Source organism: Tinamus guttatus, unplaced genomic scaffold (genome assembly GCF_059628265.1).
Source record: "Tinamus guttatus ecotype Peru unplaced genomic scaffold, ASM5962826v1 Tinamus_guttatus_pri_ptg000472l, whole genome shotgun sequence".
In the NCBI taxonomy this organism is placed as follows: domain Eukaryota; kingdom Metazoa; phylum Chordata; class Aves; order Tinamiformes; family Tinamidae; genus Tinamus; species Tinamus guttatus.
Genome location: NW_028289006.1, coordinates 8,575,675 through 8,588,495, shown reverse-complemented (window position 1 = coordinate 8,588,495; position 12,821 = coordinate 8,575,675). Strand labels below are relative to the sequence as shown.

Genomic DNA, 12,821 nt, shown 5'->3' with positions numbered 1-12,821 from the left:
TTCTTCTTTAGTAGAAACAAGAAAAAGGACATTTAGCAGCCAAAAAGAAGTGAAGATGTGTCATTTCCCACTGTATTCAGGTAATTTACAGGGCTCAGTCAAAAATACAGAGGGCAGAAATGCTTGTGAGTTTATATAAATACATGCATGAAAACAAAATATAAATGGATATTTACTCTTAGTAACAAAAGGGACATGACCCTCCAGTCTTCAGCACATAAACCAGTCTCTGAATATGGGGAGTTAGTAGAGAAACATTTCAGAGAGACGGTTAATTTTGCAGGCAGTGTTGACACAACAGTTCACTTAGCTTACCCTTAAACTTCCAAAACGCCTCGAACTACCTGTATCTGCATGTACATGTCTTGAGCTTTCTTTAAACTCAAGATCTGATCTTCCAGGAATATTAGGCCAACATTCCAAACCGGGGCCCTGGCACTTTCCGCTGTACCATGTGGACAGGAAAAGCAGCCAAGACTCAAATCGAGCGGGATCAGCTCCTAGTAGTGGTTGTGCACATCAAATTCAGAAAGGTGAATAGCTGGTCCTGTGTTGGGAGGCCTAGCCAAATCACCCTCATGCCCTTCTTTCCCATAGAAGAAGCAATGAAAGAAGGACAGATAGTTCTGTTCACAGAGCTTTTTTTTTTTTTTTTTTGGGGCGGGGGGGCAGAGTTGAAAATACTGGATCAAATTTGCACATCTGAGCTTGAGATGATCAGAAAGGATTCTCAACAATTTACCATGTTATTTGAAGTAGAAAGGAAATGAACTATAAGTACCTGAGTAGTACCTGTGATATGGACAGGTTTAATGAACAGTAAATCTGAGTGCGTATCTTTGGTTGGTGCTTAATCAGAAAATTTAAGATTTGAATCGAAATATTTTCCTTTGCCATCTCCCGAAACAGCTCACACGGAGCACTGTGTACATCCCCATGGCAAAAATACTGCATCACAGGTATGTGTAATGTAGTTTTAAGTTGCAGCTATCCAAGGGTATAGTTTCAGAGGATGCAAAGAGTCAGAAGACTGCTTACGCACAACAAAAATGTTTATCCTGGCCTTCAATCCCTGCAATTTCTTTCCTCCTAACCAGAACATAGCCCCATTGCTCATCTTATACAGTCTCCAGGATGTCATCTGATCCCATCATAAGCTGACATAACTCGATTGGGTTCCAACCCAGTGGCAAAAGTTTGTTCCGTCTCTGTTTTGAACAGATTACTGAGGTGAATTTGCCTACTTTGGGATCAGACAAGATCAGTCAGACAGGGTGATCCTCAGAGGTTGCTGCGTGGGAGGAGATGAACTAGAAGCAGAGCTGAAAGCATGAAAGAGGAAGCAAAGTGGGAAAAAAAAGAAACAGAGGAAGGAAAAGGAGCAAGACCTTCTCATTTGGTTGTGTGGTAGGACAGCTCTACAACCCCATAAAGCCATATCTGTAGAGGAGATTTATATTAAATGACTGGGGTTGCTTTGATGACTGTATTTAAAAGTAGAGTGGTCCCAATCCTCTTTCTGCTTACCTTGTACCAGATCTGGATCTCACCAGGCCTTATGCTTACATCATTCAAGCTATTGAACTGACATGGCATGCAGGAAAGTGAATAAATAGGATTTTGCTTCTCTAACTAGTTAAATTGGCTTGTGGAGTTGTCAGAGAAGCAGCAGGAACAGCATGAGACAGGACTATATGGTCAAGAGTATTGGCAGACATGTGGGAGAAGGACCTCTCGTTTGAGCAAATGACCCATTCCTTGCACTGCACCTCAGTTGCTTCTGGTACTTAACAGTCTCATTTTAAACCTTCAGAAATATTTTTTATCAGCATTGAGTGCAGACAAGCCTGTAAGACACCAGACTAAATGGTTCAACAGGATAAGAGGGAAAGGTAAATGCCTGGGTTAAAGTTGGTTAAGCAGCAAGAAATGGTGTGACCCAGAGAGCTCTAGAGGATTTGGGCTGCTGAACTTACTTGCCTGAGAAGATTTGCAAAAGGGACTTGGAAGATTGGTGACTGATGAATAGAGAGCAGGTAAAGGTCATGTTGGTAAGTGCAGAGTAATATGCTCGGAAGAAAGTCTAAAGAAACCCTTAATTTATCTGTCATGTCTCAGGAAAATAAATTGTGTGGTGTAGTTCACTCAAAGCCTCAGGTCAGTGCTCTGTACTAGTAAAAGACAAAAAGGAAAAAGAAAGAAAGAAAATTAACAGTTATTCAGTAGAGAGAGCAAATCTAAAAAGGATATTGTAGAAACAAAAAAAGACAAAGACAAAAAACAGCAAATGGCAAGGAAAGAGTAATTTAATATACAGAATAGCATAATATATGAGGAGACATGATGTTGCAGAGATAAAGCTCTTCAATACGAAACAGATGCATATCTGATTATTATGAGAGGCCTATAGTCATATATATCATGAACAAAAACATGAAACAATGATTTTTTTCTCACAGTATAAGGGCCTGCTGAATGAAATAACCAAACAGAAAGGTTAAAATAAACAAAACAAATGATTTTGTAGTTGCAATTGAATTACAGAACTGCCTTCTGACTGCAAAATGCCATTGGGAACAAAAGTATGAGTGAATTTAAAATGAGGTTAGACAAAATGATGGCCAGTATGGGCACTAGAGGTCATTAAATATCACTTGGTTATTTGATCCTTGTTTTGGTTTAGCCATTACCCAAATCCCTTTCTGTTCTCTTTTTCCCTCCTCTAGCACTCACTGCTCTCTGGCATAGCCCTAAGTGTGACCTACTGTGACTGTTGTAAGGCAGTGAAAGAACATCCTTCTACCTCTTGCAGGGACTATTAAATATAATAGTCCAAATAAACCTTCAGCTCTGAAAATCCTTGAATTGCTGATTCTACATTGATGGCAGTTAAAAGACCACCTCATACTTGCCTTGTTTTTATACTGCTCCCTAAACATCTGCTGCTGCCCACTGTCAGACACAGGATACGATGCCATCAAGGCATTTGGTCTGACACAGCAGAACTGCTCTTCTATTAATGACTGGATGTAATATGACAATTGCTCCATTCCCTGCATCTTTCTCCAGCTCCTTAGTACATCTTTTTTTTTTTCTTCACTCTGCAATTTTTATTAAAACGTGTTAAAAGACATGAATTAAATTCTCAGTTCCTCCAGAATTGCACAGTTATCATGGAAATATCAGACAAGATTAAATAATCTACCTAATGCCCTCCTTTTTCTTATTTTAATCCTCATATGAAAAGTATTTTATAATTAGTTTTCACAGCAGTTCTTGTTGAATTCTGCAGTTGTGGTTTGGGGTTACATTCAGCCTCTTTAGTTTTAAGCGCCTGACTTAGTAGCATCTGTGACTACTGTGGCATCTAACTGAAAGAGAGCAGTTTGGCTAAACTGCCCCAGCCTGTAATACTTGAAGCCCTAATAACTGGTGTAGAGGATTTATCACAAAATATAAGACTCATCTGAGCTCACCTCTAAGACCCCTAGCTAAAATTGTATCCGGGTGAAAGGTACATTATAAACACACCAGGAACACCAGAAAGATTTCCCATTCTTGGCAGGATTTAGAAATCAGTTCTTAAACAAAGGAAATCAGTTACTTCAGTTTTAAAATTTCCCAGCAGTACAATATTATTTTCAATGATATGAACCCATAGAAGGACAAGAAAAACAGGCAGAATCTATGGAAATGATTCTCAGAACTTTAAACCCCCAATAATGATATTATGCTTGCACTTCACTATGTGAAAAATAAATGGGGTATTAATTATGTACTTTTTTGGCCTGCAATGAATCTGTACAATTCATTTCATATTTTGTGGTTCTATGAAGTCTAAATTTAGGTTAGAGGTAGGCATCTTCCAAGATACTGAATCAAATAGAGAAAAAAAATGGTTCCAAACCACAAAGTGGGAAGAAACATTACTCTCCATTCACTGCCCACCCTGGTTTTAATCTTATAAACAATTAGGAAGGACAGGGAACGTTGCTCCACCAGAAAACCTCAGAGACAACGAATCCTCATGCTCTGTTTGTCTGGATTGTCTGTCTTTTCTGAATGTTGAGTTAAAAAATGCTTATTAATAGAGTGCTGTGTTCTCACTGGGATAAAAGATGAACTGTTGATTATGCTCACGATCAGGCTTGATTTCTCATACAAACATTAATAGATTAATACCTCAACTGAGCCTGGATTTGGATCATTATTTAGCTTTGGGTCACTATTTAATACTTGAAGAGAGCAATTCATTTGCAGGTAATTAAAGCAGATTTTACAATTCTTAGAAGAACTGACCTTTTCAACTGAAAGTTATTTTCGGGAAGAAATGAGATCTGTTTCCCTGAGTGCTGTTGTCAACTCAGTGAGAACACTTTTTAGAGATGAGCATCTGAAAAAAAGATGCTCTGAGGTGTGCACTACACCAGGCATTACAGAAATAGTTTTTGTGTTGTTCTTCAGTGCTAGTCTCTGGGGCCTTGTCAGTGCCTGCCCCCATTAAACCTATCACTTTTGAACTTTATACCAAAATCACTCATGTTCTGTTCTTGGTATACGTTTCCAGCGTGCCTCTTCTCAGCTTCCCATATAGAGGAAAAGCCCTTCTCCAGATGTTGGCTCACCTGTGGACGAGGCATATAGTAAGATATAAGCCCTCTGCGCTTGCCATATCCCAGCCCATTCACAGGAGATACTCAGGCTTTACCTGATTGACAAAATGCCTCAATACCTGAAGTCTATTTGTGTTGGCAGGGTAGAAATATTTATTCCGCCCATATCCCATCTCATGTAGGTAAATATGAAAGTATCACAGATAATTCCACAGTTGCACAAGTATACTTTCTTGATATTCCTCTACTGGCATGATGCTGGTACCTGAATTACTTTTAAAAGAAATTAGTGCATCATGAAAAATAACAATGAAAATAATAAAGAACAGCTTCTAATATACAGCATATGAAAATTCTAGGCTACAGCAGCTTCTAAATCTTTCTCTCACTCAATTTCTTACATATGTATATAAATATATATATAATTTTCAGTAGGGTAAGAATCTGCATATGAGACAATTAAATACACATTTCTGGGTGCTTTTGTCAAGCTTTTGCATTCAAGTCTGTGAGAGTTTTGTCTGATCAAGGCCTTCTTACATAAATGAACAACTGCAAATGTGTTAGGAAAGATCGATCTCTGAAAGAGTAAATAATTTGTGTTTTGACTTCTTTAGGGAAAAAAAGAAAAAGTCCTCTTGAGACTGGTTGGTAATTCACATCCAAAAGATTTCTTACTTTCATCCTCGCTGGAAAGCAGAGTTGCTGCATAGAACAGTCATGTAAAAATAAACCTGATGTTAACTTCAGAATAGATACAAATAACAGCAATTTAAGATCCAGAAATGAAAAAATGAACAAAACTGTATTATTTTGTCACTACTCTCTAACTAGAACAGAATATATCCATTGTAATTTTTAGCTCTTTACCAATTTCAAAGTAATATGTAATCAAAACTATTTTAGTCCTTTAGAAGCACCATAGCACTTTCACAGCTTTAGTATCAGTTTGACCAAGGAACTAAGGAGACTACCTAAGGGACTTCAAAAGACTATCTAAAGAAAGATGTAGGAAGATTTGACATACCTAGATGTTTATGACCCCAAATTCGAACTAAAAGATGTTATTCCAGGACAGCAGTCAAGGAGATTTTCAGAGGGCACCATGCCATTTGGACTATATACTTACATCTGTTGTTAGAGCAAAAAGAAACAGCAGAAGTTTGGTTATGTATCAGAGAAGTGTATATGTGCATCTTCTCCTGAAGATGTTATCTTCAGCTTAACTAAGGTAGAGTTCACATTTGCCTCCTTTTAGAGGACTTTTTTGTGTAACTAACTCTTTTGTGCCCTTTGAACAAGTTTTTTTTTTTTTTTTTTTTTTTTCCTGGCTCGCTTGTTATTATTCCAACAAGATAATTGCCAAAGGCCTAGGCACCTAAATTCTGCAGGTTAATAGGAATGTACTCTATGTACTCTACTGGTTTTCTCCTCAGACTGCTGGCTGCTAGTATGTTGATTCCTGACAAGCAGAAAAAAAGGAAAATTGTTGCCTAATGCAGGGCATAGATTCTGTGCTTTTGACTTAATGTAGCATCAGGTCCAAATCCCCGAAGTTGTTTAGCTGTTTAGCTCCCACTGATTTTAAAAGATGAGGATAATATTTTTGTTATTTGAGCCTAACAACTCCCTTGTGCATAGAGACGAAGCACCTGGGGAGATTCCTGACTTTGACTACAGCCATGGTGGAACCTTAACCAAGAAGAAGGGCTGGGCAACTGTATCTTCTGCTTTAATTGAGGCCGCAGTTCATGATGCGCATCTTTCTGCTGCAACTAGGACTGCAGAGAGTAGGAGTTACGTGTACTTGCTGTACCTGTGTAAGCCTGCCGCAGATAGCATGCCAAACCTGTTAACGTTTTCAACTTCTTCATTCTTTCTAAACCCTCCCTTAGCTCTGGAGTGATGCTATCTAACATTCTACCTTCTACATCAAGATCTCAAGCTACTGTTCCCACAGCAGGACCCTGTCTGTATAAACAAATCTTTTCCCTTTGATGATATTCATGGAATGGGAGCAGAGGGGTTCACCTCGAAAGCCTTAACTTAATTTGGTAACCGTAACAGTACATATCAAGATATATCACCAGTTAGCAGTAAATACATTTGGATCACTTGTTCATCCAAGAAAGATGAGAGCAAATGAGATGAAAGAAGGAGAAAGACCCTTTGTCCCTTTGCTCTAAACTTTTGTTCCTGATTTTCAAGTCTCTATTTTGCCTAAATCAAAAATGTGAAATGTCACAAGATGCCACCAGGGAAATTTCATGCTCTTTAAACCTACTTTTAACCTTTGACTCTTAACATATTTTCAGCTGATGTCCAATCCTAATCCCGAAGTGTCCCACTGAAATCAACAAAAGAAATTCAGGTCTCAGTCTTTAAATCACTAACTCATGTTCCTCAGTGTGTGGAAATTGAATTTTCCAGGTTTAAACAAACTTGATTTTTGGCACTCTGATAATGCCACTCATCTTCTTAAAATTATACGTGTATGGAGGTGTTTGCAGGGTTGGAGCTACATCACCTAGTGATTAGAAAACAGTCCCTTATGGGTCTCAATTAAGCATGGCTCCAGCAGTACAAATCAATGCACTAGAGAGGCGGTTGGAAGCTGAGATCATGTCTTCAGCACAAGTTACTGCTGACATCAGTGCATTAATCTGGGCTGCAACCTCTCAGTGCTAGCTAATCCCCTTGTGTACTTTTGGTTATGCCAGTGAGGTTGTCCTCCTGCCAGCCTGACATGTCTCCTTTTGAAAGAAGAGCGATAAGAGAGAAAGAGGAGGGAGCAAACAAAGGCTTCAGTGGGTATGGTGTGGATGGCAATTGCAAATATGGCACTACTGGCATGACACCAGCAGTGCTCTGCAGGGTTTTAGCATGAGAAAAGGGTAAAGGCTGTACAGTATGCCTTGGGATAAGCCTTACCAGTAAAAACAAGGCTGGCTATTAACTGGCTCAGATGATTAGAAACATTTTTCTCCAGAGCAGGATATATTTATAACCTGAATTCTAGTTTAGACATGGCATTAGTTAATTAATGTTTGTAATGGACTAGAATTGAAAGGTATTATGCAAATGAAAAATATTCTTCTGATGCAAAGTACTTAAAGTCTTACTTTATATTTCAGAATGGCTGCTTTATTTCTTTGTCAGCTTGATTTTTGCTTATATTGTAAATGATTGGTTGCCCCTGTTTGCCGTTGCAACATGTATTCTTATTGACGGGCTGTCTTTCTTCATTGGAATGTCTGCTTTTTAGTCTCCAAGGGATTTCTCAGATGCCGTACATGCAAATTTCAGTTCGCAGACGTGCAAATAACATGGATGCCTTCCACCCCTCACAGGTAAAAGTTTTGGAGACTGCAGAGGGGATGTGTATTCGGAATGTGCATGTTGGCACAGAACTGAAACCACAGCTCTTTGAATTCATAGTTTGCTTCTGAAGATAACTCCTAAACGGAGAACAGTCAGATTTAACAGAGATTGTTAAATGGTCTCTCCATAAATGGTCAATCCAAGCACCTTGTTTATGCAGCAAAAATTAAACATGGCTGGTGTTTCTGCCCTGCTTAATAAACCTCTCTGAAGAAGGAAGTAAGAAAAAATAACAAATATTTATTGAATAAAATTGTATGAATTGAGACAGTGATTCCTATTCTTTTCTCATGTTGCACTAGAATAACTGTGGAAGACTGACCATGACTCCTGAGACTCTATTTTCTAGAAGCAGAAAGAGGAGGATACCGCTGGTTAGTACTCCTTAAACCAGTAATGGACTCCTAACAAGAACACCTACCTGCCAAAATTGGGGTCTCAACCTAATCTCACTGATTTACAATCATAACGTTGCTTCTCCCTGCACACAGATGAAATATTCCTCAGTATTTTTAGTTCAAAATCTTTTCATGGTTGTGCAATTTCTAAATAACTAGTTAAAGTGAAATTGTCTTTTGGATACAAAGGAAATAGCAGCATGATTATTTAGAAAAAAAAAATGTGAAGGTGATAGGAAAGGCAAAATAGAATGTTTTCAAGAGTTTTAGTGTGAAGTCCAATTTTTACTTATGTAACATAATTAAACTAGAATAATATGAGAGTACATATTGCCTGCGTATGAGAGTACATATTATTCCAGCCAAATTGGAGCCAAAATCCAAATATCATAGGAAAGAGATATAAGAAAGAGACTCCACTGAATCCAGATTGATTTCATTTCACTCTTTTAGGAACTGTAGATTATTATCACTGTCATCCGATCAGTCCAACCATAACACTATTAAAGCAAGAATTTTGCAACTTGTAATAATATCAGTTTAACATAAAATTTCAAAGCATGACCTCTCTGGTGAGCAGTGGATTACATGAATAACCCATCTTTAACAAAGTTGCATTAGGCTATTCACTCATTGCCACTGTATATGTTATATCTTGGAATTTAAATTAAAAAATGTATAGCTCACTGGAGACAAGTGAATAGTTATGTTAGGTATTTGGGGAAAATGTGTAATCAGAGAAATGAGAAAGTTGCAGCCTGGTCTGGGAATCCACGTTAGGAGAGGTAAAAGTCAGCAGAAGGTGTCCAAAGCATAACTCCCATGACACACTGTGGTGGCATTTCCAAACTGCAGTGTTTGCCTTCTTGGGCAAAAGAATCCTAGCAAAAAAGCGTCAGCAAGAGAAAAGATTTTTCTCTTTTATGTTCTAAGGAGACATTTTTAGTGGCCTCACTTTTCCTGATTTCCTGAACAATTTCCAAATAGATATAGATACATATATATGTAAAAGTATATGCGTGACTATAAGGTTCACAACTTCAGTAGCTTTAACTGCATACATATTATATTTGTTTTATTAATAGCAAGACAGAACCTTTTTATTGTCAGGAAAAGTGTTAGGAATTTCAAAGTCCTGAAAATCTAATGCTTCATCTTTGGTTTGGAGGGGGGGGAGGGGGTTGAGAATAGTAGTATTTAAAAGAAGAAATGATACCTCAGATCTGTTGAGATGACACTTAAAAAAATCCTTGAGAATTATGATCCTCTGAAATGCAACTACCATTTCAGTGTGAGAGCTTCAAGAAAAGAAGCCTTGCCAAGCATATAGTGCTCTTACGGCGAGTCTCCACAGAATGACAGTTTCACAGTTTCCTACTCCTGAACATTAAAGCACACAGAAATACCTCTGCAGCCATTAAGTGTCTGAAAGGCTTCTGCTGACATGCAGCTCCTTTCAAAATGTGACGTAGATTCACTGTATGTTAAGAAATACCATTGATTCAGATAGCAAGGTGCTTGTTTATGCTTTTCCTAAAACAGATCATTCTTGCACATTATGCAGTTCTCTTCTTGGGGTTTCCTTGAAGGGCACAACCTCTGGAAATTTTATAAACTGAAAGAGACAGAGTGACTAAAGGAGATCAGATTTGAAGTACTGAGGGCGCCTAACATTTTTCTTAGGAATGGCCAAGCACGTTAAGGATCGAGCTCCTCTTACCTTTAAGCTGCTTCTGTTCTCCCCTGCAGCATAACTGGTTCCTGGGATCCAACTAGGGATTTTCAGAAGGTAAACACAGCATCAATGTCTGAAAGTCACTTTTCTTACCAAACAGAACCAAAACCCTAGGTACATATTTTGAGCTCAAAGAAGGAAAAACAGAGCACTCACAGTGCCTTGGAAATTCAGCTACAGTGTGTGAGTACGCTTTATGCTTTAAATATGTTTTGAATACCCTTTCCTGTCTGTCCTGCTGCTTGCTGGCTCTTGTTCCTCAAGCTGACATGATAGAAATGAACTTGACTCACCAAAGTTTTCTTCCCCCCAAAGTAACCTAAACTCTTGATAGTCAAGCTGGTGTAGGTGTAAAATAGCTTAAATCACCACAACTAAATTCAAATCTGACATAGTGAGTCAACATCTTGAGCCACAGTTTGATGTGTGAAACTTCTTGCTGACCTCCTCCAGGACCACTCCTCTTGTAGCTACCGAACTCCTATACCTGCAAGGTCTGCCTACAAAATAGTTTTATGGAAAATTCTCAGACAAGATTAATATATTTAATGACAAGTCCTCAGCAGTTCATCTTTCAGCAGCTTTAGCCTTGCATTCATTCTCACTGTGTTTATTTCTGGTCCCAAGCTATCACACTTTGCCAAACGGAGAATCAACTGTTCTTTATTATAGTCTCTGGCACCTGCTACTGACGGATTATTAGCAAAGTTTCCTTTTTCCTTCTGTTTTGTGATTACAACTTTTGTGCTTAGTGTCATCTATACCTTAGTTTTCTGTTCCAGTGACCAGGTAAGTGGAGGTTAAGGTATCCGTTCCTTCATGGATCAGCCATTTGCCCGAGTATTTCATTATGTTCGGTTGTGAAGGGAGCTGAGGTATGGGCCTGGACAGGCTGTTTAAACCACGTGTTGAGGGCAAGTAAAGACAGACTGAGACAATGACTGCCACCAACAAAAATCACTGCATAATTTCTCTAGCTTGAGAACTACTAAAAATGAAAAAAGAGGAAGAAGAAAAAAAAGAAACCTAAAAAGAAAGCGATCTGAGATGAAAATACTTTTTTTTTTTCTTATTAATTTTTCTCTGGATTAGGTTCTTCTGCAAGATAAACCCTTCTCATGAAGAAAAACGTGATATGAAGATGCCTTGAGGAAGTCCAGATGATTTGAGGAATGCACTGTAAAAATGGTTAAAATTTCTAGCATGTAAATGTTAATGGAACAGTAGAAGATAGCATAAGTGCAGGGAAGAAAGGAAAAAAGTAAATGAAGGAGTAACTGGGGAATAGAAGGAAGTTCCATTCTATTGAAGGAAAAAAAAAATTGCTTGATGGTCTGAGCTCAGTCATGCCAGAACTTGAAGATAATATGTCAAGAACTTTCAAGATGATGAGCAAGCAGAGAAGATTTTGGACACTGCTTTGTCATTTTCCAGGAAAAGGGTAAAAACAGAGCAATGGTAAGAAAAGATAATAGACTATAACATACCATACATTCATCCCCTTGGAATCACTAGTAATTGGAATCTCAGAATTAAAAAGGAAAAAAAAAAAAAGAAGAAGAAGAAAAAAAAGAAAAAAAAAACCAACAACGATTAGGTGATCACAGGTTTTAATGGCAGGGAAATTGACAATTACTGACTTCCTGAGGAAAAAATAACCCATCGCTCCTATAAATTCTAGTTACATAAGAATATGGGCAATTACACTATTGAAGAAATCTGTGACAGAGAGTAGGCACTACAAAATATCTATGAAATATGATTCTCATTCATAGAGCTTTCTGAACTGCAGAACACCCACAGAGCAAAATCAGCTGCAGATTGGTCTTTCCACATCATGGAAATAATAGAAAATAGGTCTAGAGGGGAGTGTGAGTGGCCAGCTAATCTAACCTCTGTGCTAAAGTAGATGAGCTATAGCCAAAACTTTCTGGCACACTAGTAGATCCTGTACAGTGTGATTTTTAAAAATCACTTAAAAGCCACTTAATAAAGCAGAGAGATGTATTCCCAAGAGAATGCAAAAATCTGTGTTCTCAAGACTCATCTGGAATCACAGCCCTGTACCAAATGGTAGTCACTGTTTATATTTCTTCGAGCATGAAACAAAAGAAGTTACAAATTTAAATTTTGCTGCAAATGGTGATTCAGGGAGAAAGGAGATCAGTTAATTAAACTTTTCTCACTATGTGCTTTCTGTTGCAGGACTTTGATATATATATATATTTTTCTTCTGTGGCATCTATTTCAGTTTTTCGTATACGAACACAGATCTCATCACTGCCATCGCTCACATTTGCTCGTTGTTGTTTTTTTTTTATTTATTTATTTTTTTATTCCCCAAAGGAAACTTTCCACAGTGGAGATGACAGCAGAACCACGCATTCAGCAGCTGCGTTCCTGCTATATGTGGCATGTGCATCAGCCCAAAATGCATTCACTGAGAGCAAGATGTTCCACATTGTAAATACGTGCATTCAACAGATGGAGCATTTGTCCGGATCTGAGAAAAATCACACTAAAAGCACTATAGTGATGGAGGCTGATGCCAGTCTTCAGTTTTACAGACAGAGACTCACGTATTAACTATTAGATAGAGCTGCCCCTCTATTTCGGATTATTTTCATGTTCTATTATCATTATTGCTATTATTATTAACTAAATTATTAATATTTCACAGTGGGCAGCCAGGAG

The 12,821-nt window shown here is 38.1% G+C and overlaps 1 long non-coding RNA gene across 1 annotated transcript in view; it reads left to right on the top strand.

Annotated features, from left to right (window-relative positions):
• Window positions 1–12,821, top strand: part of LOC148593014 (uncharacterized) — a 325,329-nt gene that overhangs the window by 155,021 nt on the left and 157,487 nt on the right. Inside the window, exon 2 of the long non-coding RNA XR_015913837.1 lies at window positions 11,533–11,585. This is a non-coding gene — a long non-coding RNA (uncharacterized LOC148593014). The remainder of the gene's footprint in view (window positions 1–11,532; window positions 11,586–12,821) is intronic.